General features: G+C 42.3%; 1 protein-coding gene and 1 long non-coding RNA gene across 4 annotated transcripts in view; one reads left to right on the top strand and one right to left on the bottom strand.

Annotated features, from left to right (window-relative positions):
• LOC128879985 (pikachurin-like) overlaps nucleotides 1-14,368 on the bottom strand; it is a 161,032-nt gene that overhangs the window by 135,235 nt on the left and 11,429 nt on the right. The gene's annotated exons all lie outside the window — the stretch shown is intronic.
• Nucleotides 6,896-13,152, top strand: LOC128879991 (uncharacterized). The gene is made up of 4 exons (XR_008457727.1): nucleotides 6,896-7,680; nucleotides 7,755-7,842; nucleotides 12,490-12,915; nucleotides 12,993-13,152. It is a non-coding gene; the product is annotated as an uncharacterized LOC128879991 (long non-coding RNA).

Below are 14,368 nucleotides of genomic sequence, written 5' to 3'. Positions count from 1 at the left end.
CAAGTTTGTTAATATTGAAACACCCTGATGTTTATTTCATTTCGTAAATACTCATTACCGTCTAAAATATTCATTTTATCGATATATATTTGTTCGATCCATCGATTGTTCAAACATATTAGGTTGTCCCGAAAGTTTCTTTCGTTTCATTAATAATTAATATATACACAATATTTTATGTTTTATGTTACATTACTGAATTGTGCACGATTCATTTCGCTTCGTTACTGTTACAGCGTCAATGTCTAAGAAATTAGATTGTCTATTTATATAAACACTGCCACAGAAAATAATAGAATGCAACTCACGAAAGAAACTTTTGGGACAACCTAATATATTTTCTCATTCAGCCATTTCTAGAATCGGAAATAAAGTTCCGATCGCTTCTGAAAGTTACGATTTGAAGGTTCTGTTAGAAAATGATCGTTACTTTCCCTTCGGTGGCTTCGAATGATTCGATCGACGGCCGTGGGTAGCAAAACAGCGTAACGCGCCGAAAGAAAACACGAATTTCGTGGACGTGATTCATGGTCGAGCGGAATGTTTAATTGGGCCGTAAATGTATCATGAAATTCGTTTAACTGCGGTTTCGGATTGCGTATAGAGGCCGCGTCGAAGCTGTTTCGAGGTATCGATTTGTGTCAAGGCTTAGCGGACGTTTACAAGGATATACGGGGGAGGGGGGGGGAGGGAGCAACTTCTACTTCGTATTAAGTGATACCTTATCCGAATCCAGTGGAATTCGTCGATCTCAAACCTCCCCAGTCACTGGAAACGAGAATGAGGGCGATGTTCTGCCGGTCGTTTTAACGAGACTTCGCTCATCGAACGTGAAGTGCCATTTTTTACGTCAATAGGGGCTGTGGGCTGCAAATCATTGCGGATGAAATGCAAACGACCTTGCATTAACTCTACCCGAATGATCGATCGATTAGCGAATGCACTGGACGCGCTATTTTGATCTATAAGTGGGTGTATCCATGGAAATGCTCTCAACCGGAAACATCGCCATTATCAAAGGATTTATAGCGATAGTACCCTTTTGTTTTTTTTTTTTCAAGGGACGTTCCATATTTATCAAGCGGCGAGCTTCTATTTTTTCCTGCAAGTTGAAGGTCGAAACTATGCCCGTTTGCTGTGAAAAATGCAAGCTATGACTTTCGTGCAGGCTCTTCGTAGTAATCTGACTTTAATATTACTTTTTACAAAGAATCGTAATCAAAGGTGGATCTGCTCGAAATATTCCAGCAAAACCTAAAAGCATTCGAGCAAATATGTTGCTTTCATCGGCAATGAAGAGACGCGACCGAGAACACTGGAGCTGCCCCTCGATGGAGCTCTTCCCGTTGAAAATCGGCGACAATGGCGTCGAGGATCGTTTCGTTCGCGGGACACTTTTCGTTACGCGGTATCTTCGGGCAACCTTCTGCAATAATATTTCGCAGGTTCCGCGTGTTTCCGTAAGCTGTAACGACGTCGCTCCTATATTGGATTCCCGTTCCAACGAATGTCGGGAAGCGTATAACTGGAACGGAATAAAGAACGTCGCGAGGAGGGTGTAGCGGCGGAGGTGAACAAAACAGGAATGCCGGGAGCGGAGACAGAACCCAGCGAATTCCCGTTCGCGATCTTTGAGAACCAACGTAGAAACGACTGTCCCGAGAAGTTTGCGCGATGCTCGCTAGGAAATGCGACGATGGCCTCCCCCGCTGCGCGACGAGTCGAACAAGGAGACGTCGATAGGATCGACAAAGACAAGTTTCCAAGTCGGAGTTAAATTGGAAATAATTACTAATCTTACCTCGTGAATTTCAGGGGAATCGCGCGAGTAAGAAAAATAAAATGGCTCCGAGACCGGGGGAAGTTTCGAATTGTATCCGAGTCGAAATTCACGGATTCCTATCGACGTTCGGGAGTTGTTTGGCCCCGTGCGCGGATAGAGTAACGATTTCCAACAGTTACTTCAACTTTGATGCTACGATTTCGGGAAGTAAATTGGATCATAAACCGTGCCGCTTTCGTTTAAAGATACCCTAAATAAACAAACGTTATCCCTAACTAAATCCAACATCACTATCAACCCCTGCATCCCCAAAACGAAACATCCACCGATGAAAAAGCAAACTTCCCCAAAATCTCAATTCCATTCACAAGCCATCTTTTCAACAAGTTCCGCATGCAGACTTTTGTTAACAGATAATTTCTCTCGTTGTCGCGGGGAAAGAAAGGCTCGAGAAGGCTCGTCGACGCCGATGAGCCCGTTTCTAATTTTAAAAATGGAACCAGAGCCCGGCTTCGGGCGAAAAGGAGGACATCCAGAAACGCTTAGACAAACGCGCATTGTCCACCCCTCACCCCCTATACGGCCGTCAATCTCGGTCGCCTACATTTTCCAATTTCATTCACTCTCTCTCGGCCAGGCACTTCGCGCTTACGTCCCCGCAGAAATCTTCGCTCTTTTTGCCCCGTTCGAATTTTTCCTGTCTTTTCTTTCAACCTCCCCACCCACCCCACCCCACCCCCCGCCCCCCAGCCATCGGGAAGTCAACGTCTGTTCCGCGTCCTCGTTTCGGGTCGCTTCGCGAGCGAAAGCAATCTCCTGCAAGACTTGGACATCCCCTCCGGCTTCCTTGTTTTATCTTTCCCGCCCCTTTATTCGAGCCCCATCCTCCGTTTCATGCTTGAAGGTATCTCACCGTTTCCATTGTCGGAATCCGAGAAGCACCGTTGGTTTATCAACGACATAATATTGTTGTGTCTTATCGTTTCCTGCTGGCTCGTAACAGGAGCTTCCTATAATAAACAAGAGTGTCTTCAATAAAGAAAAATGTCATTCACCGCTGTAACCGTGTAATCGAGGAACAGTAAGTCTGTTCAGAAAAGAGCGTAAGACTTCGATTGGCTTTCGTACTTAAAACGCGGCTAGAAGGGCGCATTAATCCCCTCCCTCATCCCCCCTGCTATTTGCCTCTTAGCTGAAGCAAACTATTGGAAAGTACTTGCATCACCTCCCAGAGTCTCATTTGTTAGCTGTGCTAGCCACGAGCCATAGGTGGCCACCCAACATTGCCATCCTATAGCTCACTGTATCTCATTATAAACTTGCTCGGCTGTTATATCGTTAACCACGCTGCAACTCCGCCATCCCCGCCTACGCATCAACCTCCTCTTGCTTCGCGTCCTTCCTGACCCGACCACCTACCCCCCTCGCCTCCTGTCACGCGATTAATCCGTAGGCGTTTATTCTTCCGCGGCGTAAGGGGTCGCAACGACTAATTACCCGACGCTAATGGCTGAAACGATTTCCCGTTGACGGACGGTTAAATCTATTCAGGGTAGATCTCGCGATTTTACGTGTGGGTGAACTCGTGAAACCAACGGAGGCATTTTCAAAAGGCCGGGAAAGAGTTGAAAATATTCAAACCTCGGTTTAGAATGAGATATTCTATCATCTCGGTTAATAAAACTGTCGCGGACGTGAAATTTTGGTCAAAGAATATTACCAATATAATAAAGTTTGCGAATTAATTGTTACGTATAATGAGAATCACGACCTTGTACAGGCGATCACGTTTTACGTCTTTGCACATCTTTCGTCATGCTACGTACTCTACGTACTCTTTGATGTCTGACCATGCGTCGACTCGTACTACTTAAACCTGTCCTCCTCGCGGCTGACTAGCGCTTACTTATTCTACTTTCTGCGTGCTAGTAAATAGGGGCCACTTTCTTCTCACTAATTACTTGTTCTAGTCGCATCAACCACCCCAGGGACATCATTTAGATCAGTATCTCTCAACCTTCCCCATCTTGCAAGTCTCGTTAAAGGAAACTGTTTATTTTCAGGGTATATAATTATACCGATGGCACTTTACAAAAATTTGGATAAACCCTAATTTAACAGAAAATATAAAAGTGCTCCTTAGAAATTAAGAAACAAGTGGTCTTCACTGCCTAGTAGTAATTTGAATTTCTCCCATCGGTGACGTATTTTATTTAATTGTACGCGTAGAAAGTCTCGCCGACACCTGGCCCGAAAAATTCTCCTACCAAAGCACATCTCCAATTGATATTACCCATAAATTCCCCATCTTTATTCCAGCTATCTCTCCGACCCTCTAAGAAAGGGCTTCCCCGTCCATTAAACGTCGGTCATAAAGTGTTCTTGCAAGATTGGCTATTTCTCCCGCCATTTTATCAGGCAGTAACCCAGGGCGGATCGGTTTAATCGGCGAGTACGTGGCCAGGCGAGACCGTGGACAGAAGAGGTTCCGAATGTTGCACAGATGACAACACAGTGTCGATCTGGTTCCTCGTTAATGAGCGACCCAACTGACGCGGGGAAGTACGGGTCGGCACTCAATTTTGATGTTAAGTGGAGGACAAAATTAAGCGAGCCGCGTTTCAACACGCCGACTAATTAAAATCGTTTTCGTGGGTCGGCTGCGCGATCGACTTCCGTCGAGTTTCATTAAATATCTCTCTAATTATAACCGTTCAGTCGTTCGCGGAGAAAGAGAACCGAGCTAGGACAAACGACTGCCGCGTTTAGCACGGGATTCGAACATTGCCCGGTGATCAATTACCGATCAAATACTGAGCTTCCGCGAAGTTGACGAATTACAGAATGAATCGCAATTAGACACTCGACTGCGAACCGAGTGCCGTTTCCTTTGATTCGATTTCAGCCGAATAAAGAGCTGGGCTCTCGAGTGGTTTAATTGGAGGCCTTCCTAGGGAAATAGTGTCTGGTCAGTCCACGAGTCGAAGGAGGGGATTGGAACAATTTAATTGCGGGTGGTTTTTGGGAATGTAAATGTGAGCAGGTGTTTGAAAATGTGAAAATGGTACTATAGAAGGTGTCGAAGACCTTCGGGAATCTTTAAATGAGAACTGTGAAGAAATAAGTCTGCAGCGAAAGCTAGTAAGGCTTATTTTCGACAGAAGAAAATTTCCCATGCACAGTTTACGACGTGAACTATGCCTGGATGGCATGAAATGGGTTAATACGACGAAGTAGGCGAATTCCTTGCTGTAGGTCAGTGGTTCTTAACGAGCGGCGTGATATGTTACGAGCGCGAGACTTGCATGATCACCGCGCCAAGATGGAAGCTTATTGCATATTTTAATTCATATTTATCGCGAGTACGCGCGCGTTAGATAGTTATGGCGAGATTAAATTAGAAAGTTGACCCGTTTCAAGGGGGAGAAACTGTCCCTGGTGAAGAGGAAGACGCAAATAAAAAGGAACGGAGATACTATACCGATTAAGTTAATGCATGGCGTAACCACATCTTGCTATACCTTCTGAATATTCAAAAAAATTCTCGTGCCACTCCAAACTAAAAATGCCAAGTAACCGAGTAACTTTACTAACTCATAATTAGTTCAGCATTTCTGACTAGGTAGCTTAAAGTCTGAAATGCCAGGTATAATATTTTCGAAGAATTTTTTGTGAGTTTACGAACCATTAAAAGTACCAGTGATACTTAAATATTACTAAGTTCAGTTATTATTCAAAGGTTGATCAGTATTTAATCTCGTCGACTAAAAGTAACTACTACCAGACACAAGAAAGTCTTCGCACGATTTTTCTATCGTTTGTTTAACAGAGGAAAAACACCATGAATATTGTCCCTGTGCGGGAGATTAATAAATTGCGTTAAAAAATTGAAGTACGTCATCGAGAAATAAAATCATCCGAGCTCGCCAGCCCTTCATTATTCCGATCAGCGTAAATTTGACTTCATGGGGTCAAATCTACAGCCTTTATGGATCGAAAGCTGGTACACTAACCGCAATTAGCCAGGCTGCCATCGATTTTATCGGTGCGTTTAAAGCAAAACGCGAGTAGTAATCACGTTCACATGCAGTGTAGAACATGCTTCAGCCTCATTTTTATTCTACCTTCTCCATTAAGCAACATTAAATGCGAAACAGTGTTTGTCTTTCGTTATTAAATCCCTTTTAAAGGAATAAATTAACTCTTACCATGTTTAAATATTTCGAATAACAAAAGTTATCGATCGTTGTTCAAATAATTTACGACCCGAAACACGAGTACGTATCATCGAACAAGTCGCGCGCAACGTTACACATCGTTGAGTTATGATTATTAAAATACGCCCCGTATGATATTATGTTTACGATAAATATGGCCCGTGGCGATGGGTATTCATTATCGCCGTACACGATACGCTCGTGCTTTCAACGAGGAATCAATTAACGAACGAATCGGACCACGATGTTTAAAGACCGTTCGAAATACGAAAGGGAGAGAGGAGGAGAAGAGGGGGTGTGGAGGGTATAGGAAATTAACGCCCATTGAGCGAGCCAACCTCTCGTCGTTCTCCGAGATTATTCTTAAACAGAAACACGCTCGAACGAACACTGAAAAATTTCTCGATCCATCGAGTGCGCTCTCGCGATTCGTTTGAATTCTTTGTGACCGCTTTTGGATGTTAATTAACGGGGAAATTCGAGAGTTTCGTTTCTTCAGTTAGAGTTTCGGGAGGGTTCGCTCGTGCTAATCGAAACGTCACGCGAGTGGAAATTTCCGCCGGCGAAAAAGAGGAAAATGGAACGGAACCGGCGCCATTCAAAGCCCGTCGGGCTTGTGGAAAATGAAAATGATCATTTCGATGATCCGTGTTACCTGTGATCTTTTGTTTCTTCCGTGGTTACGTGAGAGATGCGATGAAAAAAATATTCCAAGCTTGTGTTTCAGCCCTTTCGAAGAGACAGTAATTAGTAGACTCCGAACTTTATCCATTTACGATGTAAAATAATATGATGAATACATGCTAAACAAAAGGTGTGCGCGTACGATATATTCAAAATACAATACATTACGTATATTTTTTGTTTGTTTTCCATATTGTTATGCATAAAATCTGCAGTCTGCTAATTAATATACTTTCCCTGATTTCTCGATACATTCAACGCGAATATTAAGCAAGATATTAAGATTGAAAGCGCAACGAAACATCTAATCCGCTCCTACAATAATTTCGTTTGGCAAGAGTTGGCCAATGTTTTCCGACGAAAAAGAAAAGCGCCAGCAAATGTTAACATCATCGTTAATGAAGATTCTTCAATCCCTTCGTATCAGAGCGCCTGGATAGATAAAAAGAGAGCAAGATAAAAGGGAATTATCCTCGAGAGAATGGACCGGCAGAAAAATCGAGTTCAATAACGGAATAAGAATTCGCAATAACGCTAAGACTACAGTAATTAATTGCCCTCCCCGGTCGATTGAGCCGCATTATTCGACCGTGGCCGAGGTAACTTTTTTACAACTGACGTCGCCCCTCGAGGTCCATCATCTTCTTTTTCAATTAATCCCCCCAAGATCCGCCTGGAGGATCCGACAACCGACCAGACGGATTGCTAGTTTTCCTATCGGTCCCGGGAGCGACCAGTTCTCGTCAAACTCTCCAATTCAAGGCCTTTCATTGGCCAAATAAATCCCCTCTGTGCTCCAAACCCGAGGAATACAGTGAACCAGATCTCCCGAGCTTGTGATCTCCAGGGTTCATCAGATATAATGGGTGTTAATATAGGAGGACTGAAACGTTGAGCTCTCGAATAAATAGTGGGAATTTTTGGTGTTTAAGAAACAATAGCTCGAGAAGCTTACGATATATTCGACATGGACACGTTAATTTTTATGGAAATGTGGTGGATATTCTGTCAAAGTATCATCATTAAACCTATTAACGGATTCAGCAGAGTAATTCGAATCACGTTTTCAGGTTGCTTCCTTCAAACGGATCTCAAGACCAACAGTAAAACAGCTCGTTTGCAGCTCGCTGTTAACCGTTACCCTTTTATTGGACCGATGTAAGCAAATAACGTTTCTTAAGAGCGGTCTTTCCACGTTTAAAGCAGTCATTGGATTTTTATGGAACGCTTAAAGCAGATACGTCTACACCTAGCGTTTCGAATACTCTGAATGACATTCCTTTTACGAGCCATGCTACCATATCGCTCCTCCCCTATACAACAAACTACCCAGAAAATCCTCCAAGGCTAGATTTCACTTATTTGTATATTCCAACATTCGATTTGTGATCATCGATAATTTTTGGTAACGCTCCAAATTGAAAGGGAAATATTAGTTTCGATCTTAAACGTCTCGTTGGTAACTAAGATTAATTGAGAATCGGAAGCTTCGGACTTGTATCCAGTTCCGGAACTGTTAATTGGAAACTACCAGTTAGAAACACGTGTATAAATTCTTGGTTAGAAATCGCACAACCGGAGTCTCTGTATTTAATATCGAGCTTCTCGGAGCTTCTGGCCTGAGCGCGAGATGAGAAACTCTCGTTTAATTCGTACTCCTTCAATTAGCCAGTGGAATACACAGAATGCACAAATGCGAGCACGTTTCTTGGTATGCTTGAAATAAATATCGTGTCATATTTCAAACGAACACGGTTTGATTTAAAGAATAATTCGAGCATCAATTTTGGTTTTATCCAGTGTACGATATCTGTGAGTAATTCCTTTGAATTAATTTTATTCGTCACTTGTCAATCGAATACCCTTTTCCCCAATCCCTGATTGTATTTCACTGGACCCACACGCATTCTGCGCGACTGGCCAGTGTTCAATTACAACAAACACAAAGCCAGACAATCCTCGGTGCGGAAGATGCGAATTTCGGATATGTCGCTTGGAAGACGATCCCAGAACTCGAATCTGAAACCCTCTCGGGCTGGGTATAAGGCAATAAACCGCGGTAACGTCGCGCGCCTACGAGGCCTTTGGCTTGTCGCAGCTTGTCGGAAGTGGATTATAAACGCGGGGTCCGAATCGAGAGACGCAACAAACCTCCCTACAGCGGGTTATATCACTGCGTCGGGAGCAAACCCGATGTTATTGGAAAATAAAACGGACCCCTCCCGGTTTCAGACGCAACGTTAAGGGTTTACGTCAGTTACGTGGCTTTTAAGGGCCGAAAAGAAAGCATTTTTTCTATAAATTTTTTCGAACAAACTAAACTAAATGTACATATATACTCTGATTATATACAGTGGGTGTGGAAAGTATTCGTACACCGATCAATTTCCAAAAAAAAACTATGTAAAATTGTAATTTATTAACTTATTTTTAATAAACAATGACATTCTACATATTCTCGGAAATCTCTGGAATAGATAGGTTACAAACAAAAATAGCTATTTATGTAAGTTGCGAAATTAACAAGAAAAAAACAATTAATCGATAGAGATCTTCTATCTTTTTCCATTCTTCTATTACAGCCATTTTTAAAAGTTCTTTAGTAGAAATTTGATGTTTTCCAATTCGTATGCAGCGATAAACTAATGTGTTTATGTTATAAACTCTACTGTAAATGGTTCGTCATAAGAATCGTACAAATACTTATTGCTTCTATACTTTTACCCATCGTTTGCATTTTTTTTTTTTTTTTGTTCATTTCACAAATTATATTAACTAGTAAATGTTGTTTGAACGATATCTATCTTAGAGATTTCCGAGAATATGTAAAATATCATAGATTATAAAACAAGGAGTCAAGAAATTGCAATTTCACACAAAAGATTTTATTGGGAGATTGATCGGTGTACGAATACATTCTACACCCACTGTATATTCTCTGAAAGTAGTTGTTTGATCCTTTTTCAACTGTATCACAAGCTCGAAATGTTAACGGGCAGGAAAAGGGGTAACGCGAACGTTCTGGTGTAACCAATGGCGAAATATCAGATTCCGTCTGTAGAGCACGGTTCATTGCTCCCCGGAGAAATCGGCGTGGCTCTTTATCCGCGAAACGCATCGAGTTTCTATTAGTTTCGTCCGATCGAGTTAGAGAACTTCCGACGAGACTCGTTTCCTACCGACGCGAATGAGAAATGAAGTCGGTCATCGACTCGTGGGGTCATCATTAGCTTCTTGCGCCGATCGATCGATCTCTCCCTCCTCGCCAGCAAGGAAAAAGGGGAACGAAGGGAGATACTTCGGCCCGAAGGGGATGGTCGCTGAGCAAAGTACGGTTTCTTGTCTTCGAATTACCCTTTCCCTCCGACGAGAACCGATAACGATTGCCACGACGAGCTGGAATTCGCCCATCTCGCTTGATAAGGCGATTGCATCGGTGATTGTCAGGGGGGAAATGCAAAAAGTGTGATTGGTGGCGCTGTTGGTCGCGATAGAATCATGTTCGATTATTTAATTTACAGGTACGTGGAATTCTTTTTACTCCCGCGTTGTACTATTTTGGTACACGTACAATAGTGACAGAGTTATGTTAAGTGTGATTCAAAATTCGTTTTCATTAATCTTTCATTTCTTACATTACGTTCCTTTGGATGTCTGCTGGAGCCCACTGGTTCTCCTCTTATAACTCGGTTACCTCGGGATCGTTAAGCCCGTACTGTAAATGTGTAATTAAACGACCTTGGAGGAAACGAGAGTACATAAAGTGCGATAGAAGACAGAATAAATATGTCCCTGTCTCTCAAGTATTTTTAGTACCCTCCAATTACCGAATATTCATTTAAACCTGCCCAAATGCCACGTCTATTAACAATACCAATGAAGGAACATATTGTCTGACTCTATTTTTGGTACTGAATATTCAATTACAATAATCTGTAATTAAATATGAAAACTCGAGCACGAATGCTGCCCGAGTAACTATTTATGGAATCTTGGAATGACGATGTCTCGATAATTTAAAATTCAATTCGGAGCGTAACTAGAAATTTCGCGAAAAATGAATTTGGACCGGAATATTGGAATTCTGAAACGTAATTTTGGCTGCTAAAGGAGGACGTGTAGCTCGTGCTCTTGCAAAGACTCGGATATGAGTGTAAAATGTAAAGAATTTCTATTAACCATTTCCTTGAGAAAGAATTCCAGCCGTATCTCACCTGTCAACTTTGTACAATTTTCTACTGTGCCCCAATTTATCTTTCCAAGAGGCATATTTGGAGCAAGGAATGAAATGTATATTGTACTGATCGTGGTAATACAATTTTTACATTTTTTTAGTTAATGTTTAATCAACCAAACGAGGGTTAAATCGATTCATGTAAAATATTCCACGTAAACGAAACATTTTATTCAATTGTAGAGTTTCATTCGTTAGCTCTTTGACTGCGAAGGGTTTCAAATAAAAATCGAAAAGTTAGAAGTTCGTTGCAAATATTCAATTTCGGGAAAATGGTCTTCTAAGTTTCAAATTTTTATTTCGGAAACTAAACGTCGTAAAAAATCTCTTTAAAGTTTTGAATTTCTATCTTTCAAACTAAACTTATTTTTCATCCAAATTTTGTATTTACAGCAGACCTCCAAACCCTCCTAACTCCTTCCAATGGAAACATTTCAATACGGCACGACGAGATCTATGGATCGATCCTGCCAATGTAATATCCCATTCTAAAATGGAGACATCCTATTCCCAATCGAATCGACATCGTAGCATCCCCACTCGTATCGATATCACGTCGGAAGAAGAATGGTTGGTAACCCATTTGCGCGTTACTCTGAAAAAGGCGTACAGCGACGAAAAAGCTTGCCCTACCAACGAATTGATTATCCGCGTTCGGACTGCAACGTGTACCAGGGCATCTGTCTAGTTCCGTTTTTACGTTCCCAGCCCATTTATTACTCTTGATCGACCGAATACCGCGTACAACCGCGCATCGCGGCGAACCGCCCAATTAGAATATTATGTGGTGCAACGCAACATTTATTTCAATAAAAATACGGATGGAAACCGCCGTCCAATTATTCGACGCGTGCCGTTTTTCTCTAATCGAAATCCCACGTGATTAGCGAACACGGATCGAAAGAGACCGTCGTAGCCGTAATTCCATTGCGAACACAAAATTTCAAGCAAACTCGTTGTTCCATTTTTTTTTCCCATAGCAAAAATTGCCAGACAAACTTTTCGCGTCGTACACAAATGACTGCCAAACTCACAAAAATGGACGTATCCCGCGCGCACATCACACGAATGTCAAAGAAGGTAGTGGAACTAGAAAACAAATATTTTACCGATTCAATTTACGCGAGCGAATTAAATGGACCAGTCCGGGTCAAATTTGACCAGATGGTACATACTACTGCAAGAAAATTATTCCAACCAAGCATTGCCAGTAACGCAACAAAAGTAGTTCGAATATATTCTACGCAACAATTTCAAAGAAAAATCGTTCCCGCAATTATTCCTAAATTATTGCCAATATTTCCGCAATGTTTGCGTCGTTACACCATCTGGCATTCTGAAAGCTGTAATACGACAGATATAAAGCGCGTCTCCTGCCACTGGGTATATCGCGAAGGCTAAGCATCGCCGATATTGCCCTCTTTGGCGAGACGCGCGACATCCGCGGAATAAGGAAACTGTCCTCGCGGGTCTGCGAACTGGGAACGGGACGTTTATTACCTCAAAACGTCACCCGTAGTCGCTTATTTCGCGTCCCCTGTTTATTTACTTATTTAGACTCATTTTTCCAGGCCGCCTGAGAGGGGCAGCGGAGGCGGGGGCTGCCGCGGCGAAAATGAAATGGGGGAACGAAAAAAAAAATAGGAAAGAGCGACGGGAAAAGGGGCTCGGGGTCCTACTACCGTCGCCATCGAAGCGCGAGGTTTATTGCCGTGGAAACGGGAAAAAGGGAATGCTGACGCCGGAGACAGAGAGCTTCGAGGATGGAGAAAAGCTGGCGCAAGATAGCAGCGAGCGCTTTTTCATGGAATTGAAAGACACTCTACGAAATGTCCACGTTCAACCTGGGAGAAGAGTAATGGCGCAAGGGCCATTTTTGACGAATTGTAGGGACACGGAAACTGTCGCGGTGGAAACTGTGGTTTTAGGCGCAGTTTTATATGCGAATAGTGATCCCATGGATGGTGTTTGTGGCACTTAACGACGGACCATTTCTTGTGAGTGTTGCAATGGATAGTTGCTGTGTATTTCGCCTTATATTTCCTATTTTTATGGAATATAAAAAATGTTGCAGTTTGACCAAACAGGGAGGTTCCAGCGCGAACGTGTTAAAAAATGTGCCCATTTTCAGAAGGTATCGATAAAGTTCGGCTCGGACGAGAGTTGGCTGTGTGCTGTGTTATCTAAACTTTGAAATTAGTGTTATCAGTTCAACGTCCGAAGTTGGTAGCGAGTCATAGCTGCGAGTGGGGGGGGGGGGGGGGCAAGGAATGGGCCAATCAGATTGCCGAACCAGAGTTCTGGGCTCGTATCTTTCGGCCACCGCTGCCCTAACCAACCGAGCCATTCGGGCTGTCGAGAGATTCGTTCTTTCAGAGTCGATAAATTCACCCCCAATCTAAGAAGTTCACCTGCAAAGCCACAGACCATCTGCGAACACTTGGAATTCTACGAACTGACTGTAAAGATATCAATAATACCAACTAAAATTAATGAAATAAATCAAAATAAATCAAAATAAATCAAAATAAATCAAAATAAATTTTTAAAAATTGTATCTCCGTTAATATTCCAACCTCTGCTTTAATGCCAAGCAGTACGGTAAACAATAAACAGAGCGCAACGTGGATACCAATTTTTTAAAACCACGAAGGTGGTTTCCCCATTAAAGCGTAACGATCACTGTGTTTCACGCTCTTCCCCGCAAAAGGAACGCATATATAGTAAACGACTTCCGCGAACTTTAGTGCAACGTTACATCGCGGAAACAAAAGAGAACTAGCCGCAATTCCGGAGGGAAATTTTACGCAAACACAAGTTTCTGAAATCGTTTCGACGTACCAGCCCGAGGAAATATTGTCCATTTCTGTCGACGCTACACGAATATCCTGATTCATATTTTGTTGCGCTAAACGATTTAAACGTTCCACTTTTGCGCTTTCGAGTTCCACGTTTATTTGAAAATTCGTTCGGAAAACGTCGAAGACGAGTCGGCCGAACGGTGCTTGGGTTCGCGAAATCAAAGAGGAACGATGGCAACGGTAATTTGTGTAAAAAGAAAAAAGGAGATGGCAATAAATTAAATGTAATTACGGAAGCTGGCTGTAAGTTTCTTTCATTGTTTCATATCTCACGAGCTTACCCTTTCACGGCTGACTCTCAACTTTCCTCGAAGACCGAGCTTTCTCCGTAACACGAGAGCACACATACATTTTCTTACACAATTACGTTCGTTCTCCAACGTAACCGTAACTTAGACTACACTGTACCAAGAGCTCTTTAGGTTAAATATTTCCGTAGAAAAAAAGCGCTTGGAATATATTTTCTTAAGATCGCCGGACCAAAAATGTAAGAAAATACCGAAGAGCTTAACGCCTTTGCTAATTTAAGCTTTTCATCTATATTCGTCTAAACGGTTGTTTTGTACGAAATATTATGAGATGGTATTCT

Source organism: Hylaeus volcanicus, chromosome 7 (assembly GCF_026283585.1).
Source record: "Hylaeus volcanicus isolate JK05 chromosome 7, UHH_iyHylVolc1.0_haploid, whole genome shotgun sequence".
Lineage (NCBI taxonomy): Eukaryota > Metazoa > Arthropoda > Insecta > Hymenoptera > Colletidae > Hylaeus > Hylaeus volcanicus.
This window is presented reverse-complemented; position numbering and strand designations above follow the sequence as displayed.